This window comes from Bos taurus, chromosome 26, assembly GCF_002263795.3.
Source record: "Bos taurus isolate L1 Dominette 01449 registration number 42190680 breed Hereford chromosome 26, ARS-UCD2.0, whole genome shotgun sequence".
NCBI lineage: Eukaryota > Metazoa > Chordata > Mammalia > Artiodactyla > Bovidae > Bos > Bos taurus.
Window position 1 is genome coordinate 42,874,921 of NC_037353.1, and position 11,937 is coordinate 42,886,857.

The window sequence follows — 11,937 nt, forward strand, 5'->3', positions numbered from 1 at the left end:
GCTGGGACCCCAGGCAACCTGAGTGCTGGTGGAGGGCTCCCTGCAAGGCCCACACATCCATCACTCCTCCTGTCCTCTGGCTGCCTGCATCTCTGGAAATTGGCTGGAGCAATCGCTCTAAGGATCCTCAACAGGGGGACAGCATTAAAGACAAGAGAGCTTTGAAGCAGCATCTCTGACTCTAGATGGCGGCGCAAATGGCCGGCCATTTCCTGGTCCACTGGTTAGCGGAATTAGCATACTGTGCGTGGGGCAGCCTCCATCCGTCTCCTGCGCTCTCATTATCAGCGGCAAGGTGGAATTGGCAGCTAACCTTTGAGTCCATGAAGGGTAATGTCCCCCGCTCCCGAGAGGACACTCTCACCCAGGACGGGCCCGTCCCAGGACCCTGGGACATTGTCAGCGGGCCATCCGGGCAACTGCTGCGTCTGTAGGAGCTGGCGTTCGTGGAGGGCTTGGGGTGAAGATGAACCCCAGGGGAGCTCTGGGTAGGTTTGGAGTCGGGAGGCCTGGCCTCTCTCTGGCCTCATCAGTAACTCAGGGGTTGTCCAGCAGGTCTCAGAAGTCCTCTAAGCTTCTGGGCTGTCCTCACCTTCCCCAAAGTCTGGGGGAAACAGCCACTCCATGATCCATGATGGCTCCCTCCAAAGGTAATTGGAGGCTCTAGTCCTGCCAGGCTGCAACCCCAAATCTGTCCAGCAGGAGTGATTGGCTGTAGCTCCTTCCCTGTTTGCTTGTGGCCAATGCACTGCAGGCTGGTTAGGGGGCAGAGTCCCTACGGGAAAGAAAGAGAGACTACCTTGGGAGAGGGATCCGTCCTGTGGCCCTGTAAAAAGAATCTCTAGGATGCTCCGGCTGTCTGCTCAGAGGCACCTCCTAGGTCAGCTGGCTGCTGGAGCTGTGTGAGGCCTGTACCCTCTCAGGTGGCCGTGGGTGGCCGCCAAGCTGACCTGCCTGGGGCTTAGGGCCTGCCAGGGCTGGGTCTGTACACAGGGGATTGGATCACTGCTGGGGTGCCCCGAACAATTGGTTGCAGGGTGTTATTTATAGATTTTACTAAGTGTAACTTCTTTTGTTAAGGCCAGGAAATTGGGGTCCCGCAGCGCTGGACTGGACCAGGCTGTGGGATGTGACCTTGGGTTTTTCCCCGCTCTGGGACTCAGTTTATTCATCAGTTAAATGGGAGGTTGGACTTCCCTGGTAGCTCAACTGGTGAAGAATCCGCCTGCAATGCAGGAGACCTCGGTTCGATTCCTGTGTCGGGAAGTTCCCCTGGATAAGGGATAGGCTACCCAACTCTGGTATTCTTGGGTTTCCCTGGTGGCTCAGAAGGTAGAGAATCTGCCTGCAATGTGGAGGACCTGGGTTTGATCCCTGGGTTGGGAAGATGCCCCCAGGACCGGGGCATGACAACCCACTCCAGTATTCTTGCCTGGAGAATCCCCATGGACAGAGGAGCCTGGTGGGCTACAGGGGGTCGCAAAGAGTCGGACACGACTGAGCGACTAAGCACAACACAGCACGAATGAGCAGTTGGACTAGACTGTGGCTAAGAAACCTTTCAGCCTTGACCTGGAGGACTCCATAAATGTTCATGGGGCCTGGAAAATGTGCCCACTCGGGGGCCTTCCAACCTTGTTTTGTGGAGTGTTAGGTTTGGGGTGGAGGAAGCTGGATGGTGTGACTCAGATGCCCTGACTCAACCTTCTCCTTCTGGAAAGGGCTCAGGGCATGACTGCGTAACCAGGGGCAGGGAAATGCCGTCTGGCTCCCAAGAAGTGCTCTGTCCACCCTGCGGGGACACCAAAGTCTCCCTGGATCTGGCTTGCTCCCCAGGAGAGGAGAGGTGGGGCTGGGGCCTGCTGTGAAATGGGGTGGCCTTTGTGATCAGCTTCATCCACCTGTACATTGATTACGGCTGTACTCACACCTCACATGTGTACTGAGCTCCTATTTATCCCTCAAGTCCCCACTCTGTTGCTGGCCTGCCCTTCCACCTCCCCTTCTCTTCCTGTCCCTGCACAACCATCATCACACAGTCTGACCTCTAGCTGGCACGTGGAGGACTCATCAGTGGGCAGTGAGTCCATAAGCCCCTGTAGGGCAGGCACTCTGTTCCCTAGTACATGGTACAGAAGGTCCTTAACCAAATTTTGCTCAATGAATGAATGAGTGGAAGAAGTGAAATGAGCAGATGTGTTGATGAGGACATTCCAGGATGAAGGGTATTGTGGGCAAAGGTCGGGGGTGGGAATAGCCCAGTCTTCAAGGAGTAACCAATAAAGACAAGTGTGGGGTGGGGAAAACCTAAGTCCCCTTTTCATTACTTATTTCACTGGTACTTGGGTATTTGTCTTAATATTGGTATTATGCACTAGACTGTGAATCCCACGTGTCCCTCTGACTGTTTTCACAGGACTTTGCCCAAGACTGAGCACAGAGTAGGTATTTAATAGGTGCTCACTAAATAAATTAATTAGATAAAATGGGATGTCTAAGTGGACAGTCCAGTGCTCATATGGCAGGTCCACAAGCACCAGAGACCCAGGCCCATTACAAGATTGCCATAAAAAATGCAGGATCCCTAGTTAAATTTGAATTTTAGATGAAAAATAGATAATTTTAAAATTATAAGTATGTCTCAATTTTTGCCTAAGACATACTAATCATTCATTTTTATCTGAAATTAAAATTAACTGGTGTTTGGGGATTTTGTTTTTTTCTTTATTTGCCTTTTGGGGGGTTTTGTTTTTGGTATCTTATCTTGCTAGTTTTATTTGTTTGAATTTGCTAATCAAGCAAGCTATCCTTCCCTCTTTACATTTGTCATACTTTTTCTTGTCTTATATCCTCATGATGGCTTCAGAATCACAAGATGGCTGCTGGGGTTCCAGCCTTCTTGTTTGTGATTTATGAAAGAAGAAGGATAAAGCAAGGACGGATAAGGGACACCTGTCTCCCATTTGAGTCAACTTTTTAAAAGAGATTTCATAAGTTGAATTATGGGCTGGTTAATACATGGGGCACAAAAAAAGCAAACATGGCAAAATATTAACAAGTATTAAATCTGGGCTATGGGTGTATATAGGTGTCCATTACCCTGGTCTACGTTTTCTTCATGCCTGAAAACTGTCTTAATAAAAAGGTTGCTTCTTTTTAAAGATCGATTTCCCATAATCCTCGCCCAATAACTTTTGCTTTCGTTTCATTGGCCAGCCCTTGTAGAAGGGGGGTCTGGGAAATGTAGTCTTTGAACTGGATATACCAATGCCTGGATGTAATTGAGGTTATGTCAATGAGAAAGAGGAGAAGGCATTGGCACCCCACTCCAGTACTCTTGCCTGGAAAATCCCATGGATGGAGGAGCCCGGAGGGCTGCAGTCCATGGGGTCGCTGAGGGTCGGACATGACTGAGAGACTTCACTTTCACTTTTCACCTTCCTGCATTGGAGAAGGAAATGGCAACCCACTCCAGTGTTCTTGCCTGGAGAATCCCAGGGGTGGGGGAGCCTGGTGGGCTGCCGTCTACGGGGTCTCACAGAGATGGACACGACTGAAGTGAGTTAGCAGCAGCAGCAATGAAAAAGAAGGGAGAACAGACATTAGGCAGGAACTCACAGCCTCTGTCCAGGGCACGATTCCTCAGCTTTCTCTGCACAGCACACAGAGCATCTGGGGCTGCAGTCCCCAAATTTCTGCTTTGGCTTCCTGTTGAATCCAGCTCCTCCTGGTCTCATCCAACCTTGTGATGGGACTTCTACCCTTGGAATGGTGACTAAATCATAGTCAATCCCTCTCCCAAGGGCGGGTATGGGGAGGAGCCCTGCTGAAGCCCAGACCTATGCATTCTGCAGCTTGTCCCCTGTGTGGTCTTTGCCAGGGTGCTGAACCCTGGTGACCTGTGAGGTGGCCTCTAAAGAACATGCAGCCCAGCTCCTTCCCTCCCTCAATGGGAGGGGCTTACATTTCCCAGGGCAAAGACCCCACAAGAAGTGTATCCATCCTGTGTGGGAGGAAGATACTTGAGCAGAAAGCCACATTCTGAGCTGTTGTCCCAGGTAAGATGGCTGTGTAGTCCCCAGCTGTCAACTAACCAGGAACTAAGAGTACCAGGGGTGGTGCTTGGGGTATACCACAGGCCCTCAAAGCCACGAATAAACACATGCTGTACTGTCCTCTGCATGCTTACAGCATAGCAGGCCTGCTGTGAATATTTGGGGAAGGGGCGAGGGAGGCACTCTGGTCCATCCACTAACAGGTGAACTGTGATCTATCCATGCAATAGAATATTACCCAGTCATAAAAAGGAATGACATATTGATCCGTGCTATCACTCGGGTGAACCCTGGGAACATTATGCTGAGTAAAAGAAGCCAGCCGTACTGTTTGATTCTACTTATGTAAATACACAGAATGTATCTGCCCATTCTACAAATCTACAGGGCAAATCTACAGAGACAATAAGTAGGTTCATGGTTACTGAGGCATGGAGGACTGAGGGAAAATAAGAAGTGCATGCTAATGAGTTTGAGGTTTCTTTTGGGATGGTAAAAATGTTATGAAATTGTGGTGATGTTTGCATGTATCTACAGATGTATTGTGCTGTGCTTAGTCGCTCAGTCATGTCCGACTCTTTGCAACCCCAAGGACTGCAGCCCGGCCAGGCTCCTCTGTCCATGGAGATTCTCCAGACAAGAATACTGAAGTGGGTTGCTATGCCCTCTTCCAGGAGATCTTCCCAACCCAAGTCTCCCACATTGCAGGCAGATTCTTTATTGTCTGAGCCATCAAATCATACACTTTTAGTGGGTGAATTGTGGGACTTGACTGGTGGTCCAGTGGTTAGGCCTCTATGCCTCCAGTGCAGAGGGCACTGGTTTGATCCCTGGTCAGGGAAATAAGATCCCACACGCCATGGGGAGTGGCCAAAAAGTAAGTAAGCAAATAAATAAATGGGTGACTTGTATTTGTGAATAGTATCTCAATAAAGCTGTTTTTTTTTTTTTTTTAAAAAAAAAAACAACCTTCTGGAAACAGGAGATATTTTTATCAACAGCAACAATATCACAGTAAGTTAAAGCTGGCTAGGACTCAGCGTATGGTGGACTCCCAGGAAGCCAACCTGGAAGATTCCCAGCATGGACTGGAATTCCAGAAGCCGTGTCCAGCTGGCACGGAGTGGGGAGGAGTCCTGCCTGGTCCACCGAGCAGCGAACGGCTCGAGTGAACGCGCCTCCACTTACATATATCGATCGTTTACCTCCCTCTGTTCCCAGCGCTGATCTATGAGCAAGAGGAAAGGAAAAAGGAGCGAGGGCTTAAACTCTTATCACTAAAGTGAGTCTCCCTCTACATTAAAAAACTATCCAGACCCTGTGGCAGGAATGGGTTCTGATCTTGGGGCATAAATTTGTGTGTGGGGAAAAAAGACTTATTGGTGAATTTAGCAGTATTTTTCGTTGAACTGGCAGTTGCTAACCATTACACCAGTATTTATTTGATTCTTAAAGAGTACAAAACCATGGACCACAAATAAAGAAGATGGAGTAATAGTTTGTGGCTGGGCCACTAGCTTTAAACTTGAAATGAAGTGTCCAGTTTTGAGTTACTGTGTCCAACCACCATTTGTACAGTTTGAAAAGTGGGAGCATTTTTCCAGGCTGTCAGTGAGACTGTAGTTCATTCCCATGAATGATATCGCTGAAGGAGCAGTTGTTCTGCTATGAGCACTTCACTCATGACCAGAATATATTAAATGTATTAATCTGGGCCTCCCGGCGTAATTTAGGAAGGGCTTCTATTTGACACATCCCTGTACATCCTTGTTTTATTGCTTGCTCCCGCAGGTAACAATGTCTCAAAGGTCTCGCTCCTGAATGAAGTTAAAATTGCATGTCACCCAATAGCATATGCAGTTTTGTAGCTTATTTTGCTGTCAAAATTACCACCCTGCAACAACATGAGACGTTAATGGGGACGTGGCGTGATTTACCTCGCCGGCTCTGGGCCCCGTGGCCGGAGAGGATGCCCCACGTCCAGGCGGCCACGTGTTTGGGGAAGCTGTGACACCTCAGCCCTTCAGCTCTGCCTTTGGTACCCAAACTACGTCACCCCACGTGGCAGGCCTCTCCTGAGATGAAAATAAGTGGTGGGTGAGATTGCCAAATAATTGTTAGGCTTGTTTTAAGTCACTAGGGAAGAAAATGTCTATTTCAAGCAAGTTAGTCCTCCAGGGACAGAGAGGACTCCGCCAATTTCTCGGTGAGGCCGGAGACTGTGGTCTGTTAAAAGCATGTCCAAGGCTTATGTAAAAATATCTAATTTTAAGGCTAATGGGCTACAGCATACTAACGCATATATATGGAATTTAGAAAGATGGTAACAATAACCCGGTGTACGAGACAGCAAAAGAGACACTGATGTATAGAACAGTCTTATGGACTCTGTGGGAGAGGGAGAGGGTGGGAAGATTTGGGAGAATGCCATTGAAACATGTAAAATATCACGCAAGAAACGAGTTGCCAGTCCAGGTTCGATGCACGATACTGGATGCTTGGGGCTAGTGCACTGGAACGACCCAGAGGGATGGTATGGGGAGGGAGGAGGGAGGAGGGTTCAGGATGGGGAACACATGTATACCTGTGGCGGATTCACTTTGATATTTGGCAAAACTAATACAATTATGTGAAGTTTAAAAATAAAATAAAATTTAAAAAAAAAAGGCTAACGGGCGCCTCCTTGACTTATGATTTTTTTAATAATTAAAAAAGATGTTTTTAACTGGCATATGATTGCTTTACAATGCTGTGCTCGTTTCTACTGTGCAGCAACATGAATCAGCTTTATATATACACGTATCCCCTCCTTCTTTTGACTTACAATTCGACCCAACATTTTCCTACCCTGTAAAAGCCAGCATCTTTGGAATGTTTGTTGTCTCGAGGAACAAGAGAAGCCCACAAAGCTGGGCTGTGCCTTTAATGAAATGATGGCTTGCCCATGGGGGAAGAATGCTGGAGGCGGCTCAGAACCACCGGGAAGACTGACCCAGTGGCTGGGCTGCGTTTGAACTCTCATGGTCCTAGACACTTTTCCCTTTGTGTGCTCCTCCTGCCGTTAAAAATGAATTAAAAAATACATAATTTAAAATACTTGTAAACTATATAAATATGTATATAAATATATAATGGACTTGTGTATTTTAAATTGCATTTTATGACTGCATTGGTATGAAGACAAGTAAAAGTTGGACTAGATTCATGATTAGAAAGACTTTATTGAGCTATTAAATTTTCTGCTTCTAATTCTGGAAGAAATGAAAATTAAAACATTTCTTTGGGTCCTAGGGACAGTGCCTGGTGGGTACATCGGCCCTGACCTGGGTTACAGGATCCAACCTTCAAATCCTCCTCTGAGAATTTCTCTCTTTCAAGGACAGGACTTCCTGACCGAGGTAGCTCATTGGAGGAGCTAAGATGAAGGGCATCGTGTGTCCCCCATCATGACCCAGACCGCTCCCCTAGCTGCCCTATGGTTCCCCAGCCCCCGGTGATGTCAGACACGCTTTCCTTAAACGGCTCCCTCCATTGATCTGCTTTAATTTCAAAATAGGACCACGGCTGTGGATTTTCCAGTGCATTTGAGAGCCGGGGACCGTTCGTGAATGCAGGAGCAGAACGCTCCAACTGCGGGCATGGTGGGCTGTGATGATAGGAAAGGGCGTTAATGATGGGCCGTGATGGCTGACCCTTGACCTCATCGACCGCAGCCCCACTCCCCAGCTGAGTTTCTGCAGTCTGGTCATCTGTGAGGGGTTTAAAGGGCAGCTGTTGTCCCCGGTCAACCAGCCTGCCATTAATAATGTTTTCATCCATGACAATGACAAACCCGTGGTACTTGAGGAGAGTTTATTAAGGTCCGTCTATAAATAAGAATTAAATTTTTTAAAAAATGGGTTGACACGGATAAACAGACAGACAAATAAAGTGATTGGGCAAAACAATAAATATAAGAATGGACAAGACGCTTGGAGAGCTCTGCCCGGTAAGGGAGGCCCAGGCCATTCTCTCTCCTCCAGCCTCCCTGCAAGTTTAGATTTCGTGAAGCTGCTTCAGAGCACATAGGTTTTGTGAATCTCGGCCCTGGCTAATATTTTGTCATGTAATGCCTGTTCTCTCAGCTGATAAAAAGAATTGCAGCCATTTCTCTATGTCAAGCATATAACTGAGGGCTGGTAAAATTTAAATGTCTCATCTGTCCCTGGCTTGCATGCAAATGGCCTGACCTGAAAGCTCGGCTCCAGGCCTGCGGGCAAGTGACAGTTGGTGCCGGCTTGCTGGTCCAGCCCTTGTCTGGGGACTGACTCAGCAAAGTGGCCAGGGAGGCTCTGAGCCAGAAACCTGTCTTCCTGTAGCCTGGTCCTGGCTCAGAGGGCAGGCTTTCCCCTCTACAGCCTTCATGTGTTTGGGGTGTTGGCACAGACCATTCTACGCCTTTACTTAAGTCACACGGCTTGTTCTACTCAAGTTTTTAACAATCGTGATGATGATTCTCTTTCTGACTGTGCTGCATAGCATGTGAGATTTTAGTTCCTTGACCAGGGAACAAACCTGAGCCCCCTGCAGTGGATTAACCACTGGGTCACCAGGGAAGTCCTGAGAATCATGATGATTTTTAATGACACACTTAAACTGTTTTCAATACTCTTTTGCGTGTGTCGGCTCATGGAACCCTCACAAGAAAGGCTCAGGGCAAATTTGATGATCTCCATTGGGAAGATGTTCTGGGCACAGAGAGGCTAGGCTAGCTTGAGTCTCTCAGGACACAGGAGCTGAGCCGGTCACTGTCCACCAACTGTGAGGAGAAGAAGTGAAGAAGGCAGTGGGCAGGAAGCCCAGGCTCCGCAGGGAGATGGGACTGTCAGTGTTCCACCTGCCAGGCACGCCCATTAGCAAGGACCTGGAGTCATCTTGGCCTCAGTGATAACAAGGGAGCATGGTGGTTTTTACTGCTGTTCAGTCGCTCAGTTGTGTCCGACTCTTTGCAACCCCGTGGACTGCAGCACGCCAGGCTTCCCTGTCCTTCACCGTCTCCTGGAGCTTGCTCAAACTTACGTCCATCAAATTGGTGATGCCATCCAATCATCTCATCCTCTGTCATCCCCTTCTCCTCCCACCTTCAATCTTTCCCAGCATCAGGATCTTTTCCAATGAGTGAGTTCTTCGCATGAGGTGGCCAAAGTATTGGAGCTTCAGCTTCAGCATCAGTCCTTCCAATGAATATTCAGGACTGATTTCCTTTAGGATGGTCTGGTTGGATCTCCTTGCAGTCCAAGGGACTCTCAAGGGTCTTCTCCAGCACCACAGTTCAAAAACATCAATTCTTTGGCACACAGCCTCCTTCATCAGTTCTTCGGCACTCAGCTTCAGCATCGTGGTGTCAGGCCCTAAACAACCTTCGGGGTCTGGCTGGTGCTTTATGCCACATGAGGGAATGTTGCTGTGTTCCTTCTTTGAGAGCAATGAGACTGGTGCTTTATGCCACATGAGGGAATGTTGCTGTGTTCCTTCTTTGAGAGCAACGAGACTGAAGCACTCGTGGGAGTCAATTCTCAGGTAAAGAGAATCATCAGTCAATCAGAATGTCCCTAATGCAGAAGCAGACAATAGACAAGACGACGAGGTCCCTGAAATGTTCTGCCCCCTGTGGCTTCTCTTGTTGGCTTGATCCATGACCCAGGCCCAAGCTGGGGGTCTTGGGGTCCCCCAAAGACTGGGAGCTGTACACAGTTCCCACCTGGAACCACAGGCAGCTGCTACGTGTCTGAAGGACCTTCGTGCTCTCTCTGTGGGAGCCTCGGTTTCCCCCCGGGCGGTAGGGATGACACCCTTCTTGTCTCTGAACCTCAAACAGCTCTCTGAAACTCAAACAGCTCTCTGAAAGAGCCTCAGAAATGAGGGTCGAGGGGCACACACCATGGTCTGGTCAGGCCTGGGAGCTGTAGCACTATCTTTAAAAAGAGAGATTTTATTTATTGATTCGGCTGCGTTGGGTCTTAGTCATGGCACGCAGGATCTTTCATTGTGGCGTGGGGGCTGTCTCTAGTTGAGGTCTGACTTCTCTGAGTTGTGGTGCGGGTTGAATAACTGTGGCTCGAAGGCTTCATTGCCCCCCAGGAATGTGAGATTGGGATCTTAGTTTCCCAACCAGGGATAAAACCTGCATCCCCTGCATTGGAAGGTAGATTCTTAACCACTGCACTGCCCGGGAAGTCCCTGTAGCACGATCTTACATTGGCCTTGTTTTCTGAGACTCTGAGTGGTCCAGGCAACCAGCATTCACCTGGATTTCTCCCCATTTTTTTTGGTACCCAATTTGACAGCAACATGGACAGCCCATGAACACTGGCCTGGAAAGGCCCTGACAAGTGAGGTGGGAGACAAGAAACGAGGTGGTATTTCCCCTTACCTCTTTGAATGACCGCCCACCCACCCCAGAGGACTCTGCCTGCTCTTCTCACCCACCATGATGAGCAGCACAGGTGTCTCTGCCCTGGAGCTCGAGCTGGGGGAGCAACTGGTCCAGCCTAGGGCACCCACGTGTGAGGCACAGGGTGGGCAAGGCAGGTGGGAAAGTGAGGTGGGGTGGGGGGAGTCTGGCGCGCTCGCCAGGAGAGGGAGAGGCCTCCTGCAGGACCCCAGGCGGCCCCCAGGCAGGGGAGAGGGTCCCTCCAGATGCCACTCCCCACCAGCCATGGGAGCAATGGAAACTGACCACAGACACACCCGTGCCCCTGGCAGCAGCCCCTCCTGGGGTCCTTCCCCTCGCCTGTGCCCTCCCTACCCAGCCTCTCCAACCTGGCGCCCGCCCTCTCCCACATCCTCCTTGCTCACTTTCTTCATGATCTGAAATTGCACGTTTTCCCTTTAGGGCCTGTCTGCCTCTCCCCCTAAGAGTGCAAGTGCCTGGGGCCCAGGGAGCAGGGGGCTCCCCCCTCAATAACGCGGGACCAGGAAGTAAATGTGAGGGACACTCATGACCCAGAACAATCTTCCACGGGTGGACACCCCCAACCAACCAGCACCTCTGCTGGGAACTGCAGCCCCTCCCTGAGCGAGCAGACGTGCCCCCATTCTTCCTGATTCAGCTCATGGGCCTGCTTTCCAGGACTCTCCAAAGAGCTTTCTAGAAGCTTCCAGAGCAGGAGTGAGGAAGATTCCTGACCTCCCGTCTCCGATCCCAGGCTTGACGTCTAGGGGCACAGGGGCCAAGCTGTTGCCGCTGTAAACAAGATAGGTTAAGGTGGTGGCTGTGCCCGAGGGTCAGACCGGGCCACAGAGACTGTGGTGGGAGAAATGGATCTGGCCTGGGCACCTTGGGTGGACTTCACTGGTTTTTCCCAGTGTTAAAATCAAAGCCCAGTGCTCGCTTCGGCAGCACATATACTAAAATTGGAACGATACAGAGAAGATTAGCATGGCCCCTGCGCAAGGATGACATGCAAATTCGTGAAGCGTTCCATATTTTTAAAGAGACACTGATGTATAGATCAGTCTTATGGACTCTGTGGGAGAGGGAGAGGGTGGGGAGATTTGGGAGAATGGCATTGAAACATGTATAATATCATGTATGAAACGAGTCGCCAGTCCAGGTTCGATGCACGATACTGGATGCTTGGGCCTGGTGCACTGGGATGACCCAGAGGGAGGGTATGGGGAGGGAGGAGGGAGGAGGGTTCAGGATGGGGAACACAGGTATACCTGTGGCAGATTCATTTCGATATTTGGCAAAACTAATACAATATTGTAAAGTTTAAAAATAAAATAAAATTTTAAAAAAAAATCAAAGCCCAGGGGCTTCCCTGTTGGTCCAGCGGCCCACACTCCTCACTCCCAGTACAGGGGGCTCAGGTTTGATCTCTGGTCAGGGAGCTAGATC

The 11,937-nt window shown here is 49.5% G+C and overlaps 1 non-coding gene across 1 annotated transcript; it reads left to right on the forward strand.

Annotated features, from left to right (window-relative positions):
- Positions 1-11,420: 11,420 nt before the first annotated feature.
- Positions 11,421-11,527, forward strand: LOC112444541 (U6 spliceosomal RNA). The gene has a single exon (XR_003032897.1). It is a non-coding gene; the product is annotated as a U6 spliceosomal RNA (small nuclear RNA).
- The last annotated feature ends 410 nt before the right edge of the window (positions 11,528-11,937 follow it).